This window comes from Protopterus annectens, chromosome 1.part1 (genome assembly GCF_019279795.1).
Source record: "Protopterus annectens isolate FY-2018-M chromosome 1.part1, PAN1.0, whole genome shotgun sequence".
NCBI lineage: Eukaryota > Metazoa > Chordata > Ceratodontiformes > Protopteridae > Protopterus > Protopterus annectens.
The window spans coordinates 553,095,494-553,112,925 of NC_056726.1; the positions used below are offsets into that span (position 1 = coordinate 553,095,494).

Consider the following 17,432-nt stretch of genomic DNA (forward strand, 5'->3'; position numbering starts at 1 on the left):
ACATTCTCTGCAAGGTGGTTGGGTGAGTGTGCTCATTAAACATACTCTAATTGAACTGTGTTCCTCTGGGAATAGGGATCCTGACCTTCCACCAGTATAGGATGGCTCACCCTGCCCTGTCTGTTGTTCCCCACTGGGTCCTTACTACCTGGCTCTAAAGAATTAAACTATAAGACCAATTTTCTGTGGAGGCAGGGCCCACCTGGTGAAGAAATGCATTTGTGATTGCCAAAAAGGAGCTATAGATGCACCCAGGGAGGGCATGGGGAGAAAATAAATATATCAGAGGAATAGCAGGTGGGTAATAGGGAGTAGAGGAAAAAAAGATCATTGCATACTGTGAATAATGTACAGCAGAGGAATGTGCCTAGCAACAGTGTTAGGGCTTTGCTGTCAGGACCAAAACACCTCCTTTCCAGTTCTTCCAGTTTAGAGAGTGGCCTCATCCCATTGTCCTGAGGATCTGGCTTCACCCCAATCACAGACTGTGGTTGCCAGTTTTTAAGGACATACATTAAATGTCCCTAGGCCAGGAAACACATCATGCCCCTCTTTCCTGGAATTACATCAGCTATAGCATGTTAAATTAATTTTTCTATTACTGTCTAACCTAACTTCCTCATTAGTATAACATGCACATATTCCCACAATATTGCCTTGATGCAGGCTGAAATGTGGCTATGTACAAGTACTTGGTTTGGTGAACACAGATAACTCTCTCTCTTCCTGCTACATGCCAAGACACCTGCGTCCGTTAGTTGCCAGCCATGGATCAGAGTGGGTGGTCTTCCCTTGTCAGGGATGGCAAGTCTGTGTCAGAAATTCACAGACACTATTCCCTGGCTTGGTTCTCCATCAGCTGGATCAATTCAACAACCTAGGTAACAAAAGAATAAAATGTTAAATAATCTGGGCAAGCATTTCTCCTTTTCTGTTTTTTTTCTCCAGTACCTGCTTGCCATCAGCTTTCACATGACCTTACACGTTCATTCACCATGCATGTCAGTCATTGACAGGAGGCAGGCATTTAGGTAGCCATAAGAATTACTAAGGAAGTCATAGTTCCACTTTACTCAGCCCTCATGAGAACAACAGTCAAGTACATTGCACCCTTCCTCATGTACCTGACCAGGCATTTGCAATAGCTGGAGTGGCCAGAGAGTTTTCTCATTAAAAGAATACATGGTATAAATATGTCCTATGCAGCCCACCTCAAAGAGCTGTCCCTGTGCTTGGTCCCCTACAGATTACTGAGGGGTGATCTATGCTTCACCTTCAAGGCATTTTCTGATCCAGCATTAATGACACTGCTGCACATTTTCAAAAAAAAACAGCACTAGAATTACCTGATGTAAGTATCTAAACCTCATCTGTGAAAAAAAAAAGCATATTGGAGAGGGACAGGTATGTGTCTCACAGATGTCCCCTTCTCTGGAACAGACTCCCCATTAATGTGAAATAGATCTCTTTCCCAGTGGATGGGAAATCACATATTCATCATTGGCTTGTCACTTGTGGCCCTTATGGATAATGGTAGTTTGTAGATGTCCTAGGTCACAGGCATTTACCAAAGCTATTCTAACCCGTGGGTATTGATATTTGGGAAAACTGGGGCATGAATGGCTAAGCTTAAAAAGGCTATAGGGCTGTTAGTCTAGTAACTTCGTATGATCCTAAGAAATATCACTGAATGTATCCTACCCCAAAACATCACTGGGGACAGACCCTAAATGCACTCTCCAAGGCCAAAATTACTGCATTGGTGGACCCAAGTAATATCCCTGGATGTTTCCTAAGTAGCCTGAAACATGACATAGGACCACTGGAGTCACAATTTAACCATAGCCTGAAATCAGGCTTCATGTCATGTAAACAGAGAACTGTAACAGTCATCCCTCTGCGTAAAGGTGAGCCTTTAATGGATCCTGGAAACTACAGACCCATTAGCCTGACTAGTCTGGTATGCAAAACCATGGAAAGAATTAACTTAGAAATTATTAATTATGGCATTGGAAAATGCTAGACACTGGATCCAACCCATTTTGATTTTGTTAAGAGGAGGTCATGCCTACTCAGTCTGGTAGGCCTCTTTGAGAAGGTCACCAAGGCAATGGATGAGGGCAAAACTGTGTATATTGCATACCTTGACCTAGTCAAGGCATTTGATATAGTACTTCACTTGGGCATTGTAAACAAACTCATGGAGTTGGGCATAAACTCCAGTGATGCACACTGAATTGCCATTCAGCTCTCAGATAGGACTCAGGAAATTAGAATAGAGGATTCCACCTCCACAGAGAGACTGGTCACTAGTGAAATCCCTCGGGGCTCTGTGCTAGGATTGCTACTTTTTGGCATTTACTTCTCAGAAGTCATTGCCAACATCAAGGGCCCTGGTTGACCAAGTTTACAGATGATTGCATACTAGGAGCAGTCATAGAATGGTGCCATAGACATGGCTTAAAACGTAATGCCAAGAAATGCATAATAGTACCCTTTGGAAATTCAGCTACCCCAGGAAATTACCTCTTTCATAAAGTATCCCTAAGAGTAGACCCAGTAGTCAGGGATTTGGGGACCTTCATAGACAGTAACCTGGCTCTCAACCAACATGTGTCTAAGGTAGGAAGGGAATCATTCTGTGTCATTCAACTTATAAGCAAAGGAATGGCATTTCAGTCCAAGGAAGTCATCATTCTGACTGCTGTCATCTGACCCATCATCGAGTACAGTGCCTCCTTCAATATGTACTTGACCAGGCACATGCAACATCTGGAACATCCTCTGAAGTTCTTCACAAAAGGAATACAGGGTGTTAACAACATGTCCTCAGTGGATCGCTCCAAACCCTATCCTTATACTATGTTTCCTTCAGAATTTTGAGGGGGTGATCTATGTCTGGCATACAAGAGATCCCAGGATCCTTCTCTGATGGACCATATACAAATCCACAAAACAAATAGCATCAGTACTACCCAATAGAAGGACTTAAACCATGCTTGTGACATAAATAGGTCATGTTGGAGCAACAGATATTTGTCTCAGAGAATACCCTATCTCTGGAACAGACTTTGCATCCATGTGAAGTAGAGTTCTTCTCTGAGCCTATTCAGATAGGGAGCATGTTGTCTCATTGAAGGCACTTTTGGTGAATGCAAGTAAAATGAAAGTGGTTTGCCAAAACCACTTTATCAACAGTGACGAGTCCCTTTTTCTTTATTGTTGTGTGACTTTGCAGTTGATATATATATATATATATATATATATATATATATATATATATATATATATATAAATCAGGGGTATCCCCCTACATGAGGGTGTAGGAGGGCTTGCCCCCCTGTAAAAAAATCTTTAAATTTTCCCTGAATGTGGTTTCACTGAATTGCTTTTGTTTTTGTTTTGCATTTGCCAAATCTGCCTTCTACAAAGCGACTTGAGTCATTTAAGCATAACCTGGTCCAGTGGATAGGAAATAAGAACTTCACCCCTTGTCTGTCACCAGTGTTTCTAATGAATAGTGGCAACCAGTAAATCTTTGACCATGCATGTTCCAGATTACACATACTCCTGAAAACAGCTTTTAGGGTACCAAAACTTGTTGGATCCATTTGGGAAGCATGGCTGGAGTTAGAAAGGCCCTTATGGTCTTTAGCCTGGTATATACCTTTGAACCAGACAAACCTGTCTGCTGCAAGACTGAAGAGTATGCAAGCATGCTGTAAGTAGTTTAACTCCCATGCTTTCATGATTAAATTTCTTTTTGTGATAAGCTGTAGTCTTGAGTTGACGGTATCTGCAAGCCTGTAAATGATGAATCAGGCAACTTATACTATATACTTTAAAACTTGCATTTCCATGTTGATTTAATGTTTAATATCTGTTGCACTAAATGTTTAATATCTGTTGCACTAAATGTTTAATATCTGTTGCATTTTCCATGTAATAAAAAGAACGGTGTGTAGGATACAAAGATAACATGCAAGAAAAGCAGCACTGATTCCACTTCTGATAGTTTCTCATAACACTTGCATCATTACATATTAAGATCAGCTTTTAGTTTATATGCCGTAGCTTTAGTAAAGTATTGTTTTGCTGAGAGCAATTTGCATATAGTCCAATGAGCCCTTTCTAGCACATCTTCCCATTGCTATTTATACATATAATCAGTCATAAAATAAAACAACTTTTCATTTACTTTATTAAAGGCGTTCAGCACCTTAAACCTGCAGTGCACTACAGATGCACCGAATAATAAGACTTTGTCTCAAAATAGAGAGGATACAGTTCTTTAAAGATAATTTGTAGCTGAAGACACACCTGCACACAGTAATCAAGTGTTGCTCAGTCAGTGTCTTTTCAGTGCTTTGCTCTTAACAATATCTGTACCAAGTTGCCAGCAAGCAAAATTCTCAATTTCAGTGTCAGGTCTCCGAGAGGTGAATGCAGAAACCACAGCAGAAAAGGGATAAAAGAGTAGATTAAATGTGTTGTTGCAACAGAATTCTAACTTCTCCCTCTCGTTCTGAAAGTTGTAGACTAATCAGCAGTACATGAATCGAAGCAGAAGTAAGCAAATCACTTTTGTATTGCTGTACATATACATGTGTCTTCCATGGCCAGAGATTGATGGTGTCAGTTGTGTATGGCTAGCCACTGTGCAACAATTTTCAGTGCACTGGCCTGTAAACATGAACTATAATCTAAGAATCCTATTCAAAGTATTTTACTAGGCTTGGCAGATCTGGCCTGTATGCAGTGCAATGTAGTAATTCACCTGCAGGCACCTAGCTAAGTGTTTATTATGGTTTAAAGATTGCTTATGTGATTACTGAAGGTGGCAAAAGGGTCAAAGATAATATTTTGGTAGTCAAAGGGACATCTTCCACTAGATGAAAAAGAAGATAGGATTACCATAAATTAAAGTACTGAACAGCATAAAATTATTTGCTTTGCCAAGATAAACAACTCTTGAGGTGCAGAGCAAATGATGTTCTTAAGCAGGGCCATGGTCAAACAATTTAGTAAAACAAAAGGTGTCAAGAGCACTAGTCAGGAGAATAAAGTAGTGTGTATGGCATTATATACAGATCTCAAAGAAATTCCAAGAAAAAAAGTAAATGTGCAGGGTGAACAGTAGTGGCCAGAAGAAGGAATTCTGTTACGTCTCAACCTGAAATGAAACCAGACTGAAAAGTAAGCCCTTAGTACTAACTGAACAAAGTCTGTTGAACAGACAGTTAGTAAACCAGTACAGTAGCTTTTCACTGAAACTGTCAGGATTCAACTCACTGACCAGCAATGTTGTCACCTCAGCTTGATTAATATAATGCCTGTTAGCCATCCACCTTTCATGTTTCAGAAGAAAGTGTCAGCAATAGTTATGAGGTCTATGATGTTTCAACTTTCTAAAGTTCAAAATGCCAATGCAGCAGTATGCTGTATGCCTTCCATCCCATCTGCTGCTGGTTTCAAAGCCTTGCAACAACAGGATAAGTGCTTCTAGTGATTTTCTTTGCTTTATATCAATTTAAATTATTTTAGCAGTCTTATTTGATTCGGGTTATTTTTTATTACTCTATTTTATCAGTTTGCTGTTTTGTGTATCATTGTCCTGCTTTAGACACTATATCAACAATTTAAGTATCTTAAGTTCTTGTTTTGACAAATTCCAGTTCATAGCTGTAGTGTATTTTACTGTTTAAGTAGTTTCACTTTGGTGAGAGAAGAAATAACTTGGCTAATTCAAAAGTTTTGATTGCTTGGAGGTAGTTTATAATGCAAATTGCTAGCCTGCTGTGGTGGCAAAACTGCTTATTTTTTTCTTTTTCTGGCTGGAAGGTGGACCGACCATTGAACTGGTAGTCTGTTACATGGTCAAGCCAAAACTGGTGCCTCTTTCCCAGGGAAGACAAACAGGAATTGCTAGTAAACACTACCAGTCCACAAAAGTTACATTTTTGACAGAAAACACGGTAAAATGCACTTTAAAACACTATGCCAGCCCTGCAAAAGTAAAATAAACAACATTTCTACACAGAAAGAAAATTTCAGTTAATTTATACCAGTTTTAAACTGACAGAAAAAGTGAAGGCCGTGTTTAAAATTATATTACAGTCTCGAGACTGTCTGTTAAAACACAACACTCCTAGCTTTAAAATAACTTTCTTAAAGAGAAGAGTGATAAAACATCAACAAAATTAAGAAAATTAAAGTCCCCTACCAAAAGGAACTTACGTGCCCAACAAAGGAAAGCACAAGGCGACCACAGATGCAGGCTTCACACCCAAACTTGTTGAGCAGTTTGGATGCATGGAAGGTGCCCCCGAAGATTTGGAAACTCACTGGCTGTTGTATCCTTGACAGGATATAACCCATATATAGCTAAGGCTACTGCAACAGTGATCATTCAGCTATCTGCTGTTATGGTAATTTTAGTTTACACAGCTGTACTTTGTCAGGTTCAACTTACACAACTGTACTTTGTCCGTTTCTTACAGGTGGTGAGAGCCTTTTGCTTCCTTAATGATGACAACAACTTGACTTAGGCTTGCAACTAATCAATACTTTAGTTACTTCATCAAACCTATATAAATACTACTGAAAAGGAAGGGTTTTTTCAAAGATGGAAGGGAATTTGTTTTGCTTTTTATACAAAAGGTACAAGTTTTAGCATGGATTGTTTTGCCTCTAGGGATTTATGTTGCACAGGGATGGCTTATAAATTTCTCAATAGATTTTCATAGGAATCTTCAGAAAATGGCTGTGAATCTTCTGTGATGTGGGCAGCAGCCCAGAATAAAATGGATGGTTTTAAATTTAGCAGGTTTGTTGGGAGGGTTTTGGGTTCCTAATGTTGAGTTGCATTCACAGGCTGTGATGCATGTTGGTATCTGATTAACCAGGCAGCTGTTCTCCTTTGGTACTTTAGCATATAGGAATTACCTAAGGATAGGAGATGGTTAGCAATCTTGTGTATGATCTGTAAAGTCCTTCTATATTTGGTAGCATAGTATGTAAAGGAAATGAGAACACCTGGATGAAAGACTTGCTGCCTGCCACTAAATCCAAGTGCTGGAGGTTGCAAGTTAGAGTACATAAGTCATTGGGTAGGTGTAGGGACTGATATCTGGGAACAGCTTCTTAAAGATGAGAAGTCAGTACTCGTGGCTAATGTTTGGAAGCAAATCTCTAAAGAATTATTTGAAGAGCTAATAAAAGACTTGAACAATTTGAAAAGGCAGAGGTGAAGCAAGAAAATTTATTGCTGTGGGTGAAGTGTTTTTGGAAAATAGAGGGTATTCCCCTTCATTACAGGGAATTAGCAGAAAGTATAAAATACTAATTGATCTTGGAGGTAAGGAAATCAACAAATACTGTATAATGTGGTAAAAAGATTTCTGATTCAGAGTATACAAGAAGCCTGGATTTGGCAGTTTATTGCTCCTAGATATACCACCAGGTCAAGAAAATTTAGATGTGTTTGGTTGTCAGTGTTTGTTGTTTTATACCCCATTAAGGTTAAAACTTATGTTTTCAGCTGTTAACCAGAATGTGAGAGATGTAACAGGAGTTTTGTTTGTGAGACTGGTTACACATATTCTCAAAATGTTTTAAGCAAGATTTAGAGATTTATGATAAATTCTGGCTTAATCAGATTATGCTTTCTTCCTCTTTGTTTCAAGCCATCATGGGGTATATTAAATCAGTGAACAAGGCTGACAGAGCCCTTTTTGGCCTATTGTTTTTTTTTTGTCTCTAACCATTAACCACAAGTGAAAAACATGAAAATCTGCAACAGGAAACACAATGGTGTAGATTATGAAGGAAATGCATTAGTAAAATCTGCTTGTAAATGGTTTCTTTGGACTTACCACATAATATGGTGGTGTGTAATTCTGTTAGTGGTGGATTGCAGTAAGGTTTCATAATATAATTAATTATATGGCATGTTTTTTGCAGTAGGCAAGCTGCCTTGCACCCTCAGTATGGGGGTACACCCCTGAACTTTTGTATACTAACTCCCAACGTCATGCCGCACAAAGGGAAAAAGACTGCGCACAGTGCTATCACTGCCAGTGCATAAATAGAAATTCTACCAGCAGTGATTTTATATGGTGAATAGCAGTTAGAGAGTATTTCATTTTATGTTGTTTATTTTTGTTTACAGGGCTGGTGCATTGATTATAGCTGACCAATTTCAGGCACATCCTGGGTGAACAGTTTCACAGATAGTACAAAAATGTTAAAGGTTGAAATAGATTGTACAAAAATGTTAAAGGTTGAAATAGATTGCACCAGTTTGAAATTAAAGTATTAGTATAAGCAATACAAAAAATAATAAGCAACGAAGGAAAATTATATTATGTACAGTAAAAAAGTCTGTAAGATGTCCAGTAAACAGCAAAGAAAGAATTAAATCTATATATTATGTACAATAAATATAAGTGAGTGGGAGATTGGTTAGTGGAATAGAGCAAGGCCTGTTAAAGGTGATGGGGTTCAATAGTGATTAGGCAACACAGCCAATTGAGAGGCAGATGCATGGGTTTGCTTTTGCAAGAAGCTTTAAGTTCCTTTCTTAAACAGAAATCGTAGAAAATGTCTTTCATGTATGATGGGAGAGACTGACAGAGTGAAGGAGCCATGAAAGAAAAGGCAAGTTTGGTACAGTGGAATTTAGTCTTGAGGGTTGTGAGGATAGGCATTGTTAGTAAATAGTTTTTCCGTAATAAGAAGATATTTTTTTCTTTAGTTTTTCTGATAAGTGTGAAAATGTGTGGAGATAAAGTTTGTAAACTGACAGGAAAGGAGGAAGTCTGCTCAGTGTTTAATTGAGAGGTATTTTGCCTAGCTCAGAGTTAGATAGTGGTCCTTGTGAGGTGGGAAGTTTGTGATAAAGCAGTGGGTGGAGTTGGCTATGGTTTACAAGATATTATTGTTCTTTTTTTGGAGGCATAAGCAAAAGTGGGATGAGCATATTCAAGTTGGGAGAGAATGACCCTTTTTCCAGTGGCAGCTCTGGTTGGTTTTGAGAGAAAGATTGAGAATTTTCTAATGAGAAAAAGAGGGAGTTAATTTTGGATAGTGTTTTAAATATGTGAGAATGGAAGTTAAGTGACTGAGCCACATTTCAAGCTTGAAAGATATTGTGATTTCAGTGATGGAGCTATGTAGATCTAAAATTTAGTTTTATTAGGACAGTGTGACAGTTTCTCAGGAGTACTAAACAACATTGTTTTGGTGTTTGAGGCATTGCTTTTAAGATTGCAGTTAAGTAGCCTGTGGTGTAAAATGTGCAGGTCTGTTTGTAGTTGGCATTGTATTTCAGTAGAAGAATGACTTGACCTGTAGATAACCATATCATCAGCATGGAAATATTATTTAGAGGAGCAGTATCTGAGTAAGCCAATCCTGTTTTACTTTGGAAATGTCTATCTGAAAGGAAGTTATGAAACTTGGTAGGGTGCTGATGCCAGTTTCAATACGTTTGTTCACGAGAAGATTATGATCAGTATTATCAAATGTAGTCTGTGTTTTGCAGATCGCTCATCGTGCTCCTTCCTGATCAGAAGCCATGTTACTTTTGAGATAAAGGTGGAATTGATGGATACATTGTGATGGTTGAGTATAGAATTTTTCATACAGTTTGCCTAGAAATGGAATGTAATGATTGGCCGAAAGTTGGAGGGGTGGTTTGGGTACTGGTGGTTTTGCCAGTGATTAAATTAGAGCAGTTTTCCAGATTGTTGGTATGATGTTATGTAGAGAGACTAATATTGTAGAGGTGGGTAAAGTGTTCTTTGTAGTGACATATTAACCATTTTCCCCGAAATGATCTCTATAGTGGAGTTGGTGTCATTTGATGTAATTCTTCCTGTTTGGAGGTTCACTTCTTTCCAGAAATGTATAGGAGAACTAAGGAGGTGATTTTGTATATTTTTCTAGAGGAAGATTTTCTAAGGAGGTGATGTACATTTTTGTGGAGGAAGATTTTCTGTCTGTGAATTGCTTTTTGGCTAGAGTTCTGATAGAGATGAAGGAGGTGCAATGTTCAGTGGTGGGGTTTAATTTTCACTGTTTCAAATGATTCCTCTGTAAGTTTAATAATGTGTTTAACCACTTTGGTCAGCTAATTGTTTTTATGCACTCTGTGCATTCTTTGGACTTAAGGGAAAAACTTATCTTGAAGGTGAAGGAGAGAATGTTGGTGAGAGAGGTGATGGTTGAGTTAGGGACCTCTTCTAAGAAAAAGTCAGATCAGGAGAAGGAGATGTGGTTCTTTAATTTGGTAATGTTTTTTGATTGGGTCCTAAAGAATTTTGGAATTGGTGGAGGTTTTATATTTGTGATGATGGAGTTATTTGATGACTTTAGTTCCAACCTTTTGAGTTCTTAGCTAAGTTTCAGTAGGTCATGGTCTCCTAGAAACTGAGAAATGTATGCATAAAGGGATTAAAGTTCCCAAGTGTAATGAAGATTATTGTGTTTTTGTGAGTGGCTGAGAGAATATTTATGAGGAATGCTAAGGGGATAGAAGGTAGGCAATGGCAATTAGCAGTGATTTGCCATTATGCAATGGGAATTTTGTTTGTTATGAAGTGATGGGAATTTTTGTGGGAATCCAGATAAATTTGGTTTCAGTTTGTTCATTGGCTTTGATAATGATAGAAGAGTTGAACTGCTTTTTGTAGAAGAATGAAACATCCTCACTTGGTCTTAAAACAGATCTTGTATCATGGAAGAACTTGTTGGATGGCAGAAAGTGCTAGAAATTTAAAGAGTTGTTTTTGATCCAAGATTATGTGATGGTAAGAAGGTCCAATTCCATGTTATGAGATGAAGGTTATGATTTGTTCTAGTTTGTGTTTTATGCTTTGAGCATTGAGTAATGTATGAGGAAGAGAGAGAGAAAAAGAGAGGAATTTTGGGAAACTGTATGTGGTGGAGTTAATTGCAGGGACCAGGGTTTGGTTCAGTATTGCAAAGTGGCAAAAGTAAAGACACTGTGTGAATTTGGCAGATTAGGGCTTTTGAAAATATAAGGATGTGATTATATTACTGCAGTGTGTTGTCACTCTGGAGGGATATTAGAAATCATTAGTTTGGTAGTTACTGTGCTCACCTAAAAATACATGCCTTCTCACAATGGAAAGAAATCCAGTGATAAAGCAGAGGGCAAAATACACCAAATAATACCCAGAAGAATGCCTGGAAATTTTCACTGCTTTACTGTGCAGTGTCAGTGCTCAAGTGTATTTCTCAAAAAAATACAAAGTCAAGTCTGAGTTGATGGGCTAAGTGCTAATCTGTTTAGATCTCATTAACTACTAGGTTAGCCATTAGAAATGTATGTTGCCCATTATGCTTCTTACTGCAGTGGTTGTACATGTTCTGTATTTAGTTATGTAAGTCGAACTGTGCAGAATACTATAAGGTTTGACCTACATATGTTTCACTATTGCCATAGGTTTTAAACACACAGATGCTGCTGAAATGGCACTTTTTAAAGAGAGTGTTTGGATGACTTTAGGAGCATTATGTTGGATTCAAGACTGTTATTGCTTTATAAAGAAACTAGAAGAGCCATGTAAGTACCCTAGATTATCATGGTATGATATTGGGTTTGCTGTATTTCATCTAAACCAAAAATGTCTAAACACATTTTTCACTCCATGTTGCATGAAATATACTAACTTGAATATATTAACTATCCAAAAGTATACTTGAATAATAAGTTTTTGAGCAACGGAACACACAGGATATTGCTATTAGTATTATTCAAATATTAATATTTTGGGTGGAGGGCAAGGCCCCGTAGAGTGCCTATATGGGAGGTTCTTCCCCTCCACACCATCACTTTACATATATGTATAGAGTCCAAGGTCACTTCATCCCAGCGAAAGAGCAGTTATTTGAGAAAAGGTAAGTGTGTCACTTTTTTTCCAAGAAGCGGCAATCTTAGACTTCACAAAAAAGCTACAAAAGTTGAGGCCAAAAACATTGTTGCAGTGTATAACACACCAAAAAACAAACAACAACAACCCCCTCCCCCATCCCCCGGAAACTGTTTAAAGCAGCTATGCTGAAGCAGCAGTAGAAAGAGCCTATACAGGTGTAGTGCAGCCAAAGAGAAACCTATGTTATCCATTCAGTTTACATTTCTTATTAATTACCCTAATGAATTGCAGTAAAATAGTGTACATATGTAATGGACTCAAAGTATAGAACATTTGTATTCCTTTAACAAATGGTGTCTGTGAATGAGCTTCAGGTAAAACAAAGCAGCAGCTTAGAGAGAGGAATGACATTTGGTGATTTTCTGAAAGCAGCATCATCAGCAGGCTGTTACTGTAGCTATTTGGCACATTTAATTGAATTGTCTTTCCTGTTGTCTTTCTGATGTCTGCAGTGTAGGGAATGGGGAGGCGCCCATGTCAGAGAAGCCATGTTTGGAAACTTGTTTTGTTGTGCATGCAGACGTGTGAACTCTCACTGGCTCACATTAGTTCAGAAACTCACATTGGGGAGTAAATAATTGCAGATTGTGGTTTAGTGAGTGAGTAGTTTTCATCCATTCCAAATTCCTTACTACTTTTAAGCCTCACTCTTACAATGAATTGCATTTTCATTTTTCGTACGCCAATCCTTGGGTTATATTTCATTGTTGTGTACTTAGTTTTTGTAAATATAGAAATTAATTTGAAATTATTAATCTTGTAGACACAGTGTTTTTTATTTCTTTTAGTCTTCAGGAGTCTCAGACCTCTCTGTTTGTGACATCACAGACAAACTAGAATAGCCAGTCACTTGCTGCAGAATAAATCATTTGTGAAGGCCCAGCAAATTAAGTCATACCGTGGATGTGCTGTAAAGAGAAAATCGTATGCATTTCTCAGTGCACACAGCGTCACTGTTTATTATGTCATATCAGTATGTCTGCTGTTGTAGGGAAAGGATAATGAAGCATATAAATATTTAAGAAATAAAAACATTTTAAATATCTGCTATTAGTGGTGCTTATAGCGTTTCACTGCATTATGTTTTTCTTCTCTCTCAAGCTGAAGAGCAGAAATTACTGGAATTTATATTTCTCAAAGAAGGGACTGTAAATATTTCTTTGGTGGTCATTTTGAGTTTGTAGCGGATGCTGACATTACCATTGTGAAAGCATTTGTATGATCTGATGACAGTTATTGCGAAAACTAATGTTAACATGGAGTGAGAACTAAGCTTCAGAATGGAGGTTGTCATTTTTAAAGTGACACTGTATTGTTAGTTCCTTAGCAGTATTTTTCTTTTCCTGGTGTCTGGTGTTTATAATCCATTCTCCCCTCTCATCTCTTTTTCTCAGGGGAGGTCTCCGAGGCATTGATTGCAAGCCAGTGAGCATCCAGCAGAGCAGCTGTGAGCATGCTTGCTGCCTCACAACAGTGACGTTGGTACCTTCTAGCAACACAGCAGCAGCAGCAGCTCCATTGGAGATGTATTTGCGCAGACCCTCTGCATTGCCTGAGTAACATCTATAGGGCAAGAGACAATTGAGAATCAAAACAATACAGAAAAAAACAGCAAAGGTTTTTTTTTTGATTGTTGAAAGCATACAAACAGGATTAATGGATATTTCCAGGCAGTGGTTTTCCAGAACACAGAAGAGGGTTTCTTGAATAAGGTAAGACTGCAGGGGTGGAGGACTCAGCCTATTTTGCAAAGGTCTGAACGTTTGAGCAGGCCATTATATTTGCATCTGAAATGGTTGTACTGTAGTGGTTAAACACTTATAGTGCTAAAACATAAGCTGTCTGTACAGGATGGGTGTGAGCATTTTAGGTCTGTGGATAATGACCTTGCTGCAAAAGCATTGCAGGAGCAGAACAGCTGTGTGTAGCAGCATGCCATTATAAAAGGCAAGGTATCTGCTTACTTGGTCCTTTGTATTCCGAGATGAAATGGAATCCTTATAGAAGATGTGCAGACAGTGCATCTTTTCATGACGGTACTCAGTACTGTAAGTACAGTGATTTTCATTGTAATTGCTTAAACAAGGGATACATCCTGTCTTGGTACTGGAAGCAGCCATGCTGCTTCTATCTGCTTTTTGTTCCTCGTAGCTTTGCCTTTCCATCTGTTAGTTAGCACTGGGTTCCTGGCATGTTTGATTCCTGAAATTGTATAGAAGATGTAATGGAATTGCATATGCACAGTAAAATGATACATCGTTCATTTTTCATTATCATTAGCTTTTTTGTTTTACCAGTGGATTCAGAAAATGTTTTGTAATAAAGCCATTCTACAGAAAATCACAATTTTCAAGCCACTGTTTTTTTTTCCCTAACAGATATAAGCATGTTTATGTGCAGTCTAAAATCATTGTTGCGCTTTCCTGTCTACAAGATATGCTGTCTGAAGGCCTCTCTACGATTTGTGTTTGTCATGAATGTATTGATTTAACCACAGTAGACAGTTTACTAGTTGCATGATGTTCTTTAGTTGTTTATTGTTAAAAAAAGAGAGGGGGGGGAACAGAGCTGCATGTGTGTGTGTGTGTGTGTGTGTGTGTGTGTGTGTGTGTGTGTGTGTGTGTGTGCGCGTCTCTTGCACCCTCACTTCATTGTTCAAGAAATTATCATGCTAGTATTTTAGTATTTTGAAAGACCTTAAATTGGTCCTAATCATATGATGACTGTAATATAGTCAGCAAACCATCATCATCATGAAGAGGAAGATGTATATCACTGATCCAGAGGATGTCTGTTGCACTCAACTGGTTGAACTGAGTCAGGATGTTGAATACTGCAAATCATGAGCATGTTCAGTTATAATTTTGATACGACAACTGATGACCATTTTTCAACCTTTACTATGTAGTCAGGAACTAACATTATTATTATTATTATTATGCTTCCTTGATTTGTCATGCAGACTGATAAGCTCTTTATATTAATGTGCACTTGTGTATGTACTTACATATGTTTCGTGGAATATATGTGTGTTTGTGCATATACATGTGCACTGTCAGAAATACATGTGTGATGCCATTTTTATGATTTTTAGCACTGCCTGAGTGCAGTATTTATTTCATCTGGCCTGTAACTGCTCTTAATGACAATGTAAGGATGGATAGATGCTGATTCGGATCAAAGGACTCCTTGTATAGTTGATAGGAAGTGACAGTATAACTGAAGACTAGTAGGTACAATGTCTTTGTGGCAAAATATTGCTTGTCTTTCTACATTTTTATTGTTTTCATGATTTTGGGCTCTAGGTTTAATGCTTTGACAGTGAAGTGTACTAAAGCAGACTTGTGTTTACCCTCTTTGTGATGCATCATAGTTAAGTAATGTGCTGCATTTGAGAATCTGGGTCAGCTCCAGAAGATATTCATTAGAGATGGCATTTAGTTGACAGTGGTGGGGAAGGTTCACATATACACATTTCTGACTGTTGTGTATCTTTGGCTATACAGTGATAATAACAGCAGAACAGGTATAGAACTGTTTGAAACATCATTGCTGCAGAAAATGACATGCATCAGTTAAAGACAGTATGATTAAACTGAAATGGTACGGGCAGTATGCCTATTACTATAACTAGTGCTTTCCATTCAGGCTATACTGTGCTAGTTTGACATGACAAAGATTTCAGAATGTATGTAAATGTTTCTTTTGATAAACAGAATCCATACCTTATGAACAAAATTTGAAGGCTGTCTTACCACTTTTAGTCAAATCTCCACGGAATGCAAAACTGTAATGTTGACTGAAGCTATGTTCTCTTCAGGTTGTATTGTCCATTGTTACTTTTTCATGCTTCTGTGACACAGAGGGTGAACAGCCATCTGTAATGCCAGCAGATTAGCAGTCCAGGTGTCAGAGGAATAGCTGGGCTAGGGGTTAATTAGCCAGAGGGCAGCTCTGCAAACACACACACACACACACACACACACACACACACACACACACACACACACACACACACACACATACACACGTGCAAATGCATATATAGATTGATTATATATGTGCATGTTTGTATGGGCAGGGTAGTCCTACCTCCCCTGGAGATTGTGTAGCAGACAAACATGCACTGGAAAGACATTGACGACATTTCCCAGTAGCATGCTTTCAACTTTGCATGTTTATGTCATTGCATTGTAGCGTGGGGAGTGGGAAGATTTATGGAGTATGAGAAAAAAATTACCCGGATGCCCTTTGTGCCATAGTGTAACATAGATGGGATCCCTGCTCTGCAGACCTAACCCCTTAAAGAGAGCAGTAAAGGACTGTCAGTTGAAAGTGAACTCAAACTATTACAAAAGAAGTATCATTTTGCAAGTTCAGCTGTTGTTTTTTTGTAATTCTTAGTAGCCAGGTCAGTGTATGGACTGTATTTTTCTAATTTCATGACATATTTTCTATGGCTTGGGATAAATGAAGAAACGGGGATCTGAACTGTTAAGTTACTTTGATTTATCATGAAATCAAGCTGTTCTTATGGAGTTCAGGCTCCCAGCTAGAGAGACACTTCCCTGCAGTACATTTGGTTGGGGGGCACATAGCTGAAGAGGCATTCAGCTGCAAAGAAATATGAGTGTTGTGAATTCCCTGTGGACAAAGAGAAGCAGGCACTGCCATGCCCACAGCTTTAATAACCAAGTGCATGGGGGCGGAAGAAGTAATGAGTGTTGGACTCAGTGTACAGTACATGCTTATGTAACTACAACATGTGCAAGTGTGCTACAGCATGGAGGAAATTTTGTATGTTACTGTAGTCACATTTATACTGCAATATCCATTTCAAGTAATGTTCCGTAGACACTATGAAGGGGGTAATGGTACACACACACACACACACACACACACACACACACACACACACACACACACACACACACACACACACACACCAGTTATAAAGGCATTGCCCATTCTGCACTGCATTTTTACTACCACTGACATGCTCACTGCTGCTGATGCCTGCCATCTCATGTTGCCTTGAGGGCCATCAGCATTACTTTCTTCATGTGCGTTTGTTGTTTGAAGCTGTGGGCATGGCATCACTTTCTTCTCTTTGCCCACAGAGAATTTGCAACAGCCATATTTCTCTGCAGCTGAATGTCACTTGAGCTACGTGTCCCCAACCAAATGTACCACAGGGAAATGTCTTGCTGCCTGTGAGCCTGAACCTCTCCTCAGTCATTAGAGAAAGTGAATTGTTTGGCCAATATTGGCTTAAGAGGTTTTGCTAGCCTTCTGCCCAGGTATCTGAAAGGTAATTGGCTGACCAGAGATGTTTCAGAGCAGATGGAGTCTGCTAAAAAGAAGGCATATAAAACGCATAAGCCTTTGGAAGATAAATGCTTTGATTTTTTATTTGGATATATAAATATGTATATGTTTACTGTTCTGTATTAGTGATTTGTAATGTTCTGT

The 17,432-nt window shown here is 38.5% G+C and overlaps 1 protein-coding gene across 2 annotated transcripts in view; it reads left to right on the plus strand.

The window, feature by feature from the left end:
• RUSC2 (RUN and SH3 domain containing 2) overlaps positions 1–17,432 on the plus strand; it is a 1,272,067-nt gene that overhangs the window by 307,444 nt on the left and 947,191 nt on the right. For both annotated transcript variants that reach the window (XM_044076729.1, XM_044076738.1), the window contains exon 3: positions 13,355–13,672. The gene's annotated coding sequence lies outside the window, so the exon portion shown is untranslated. The remainder of the gene's footprint in view (positions 1–13,354; positions 13,673–17,432) is intronic.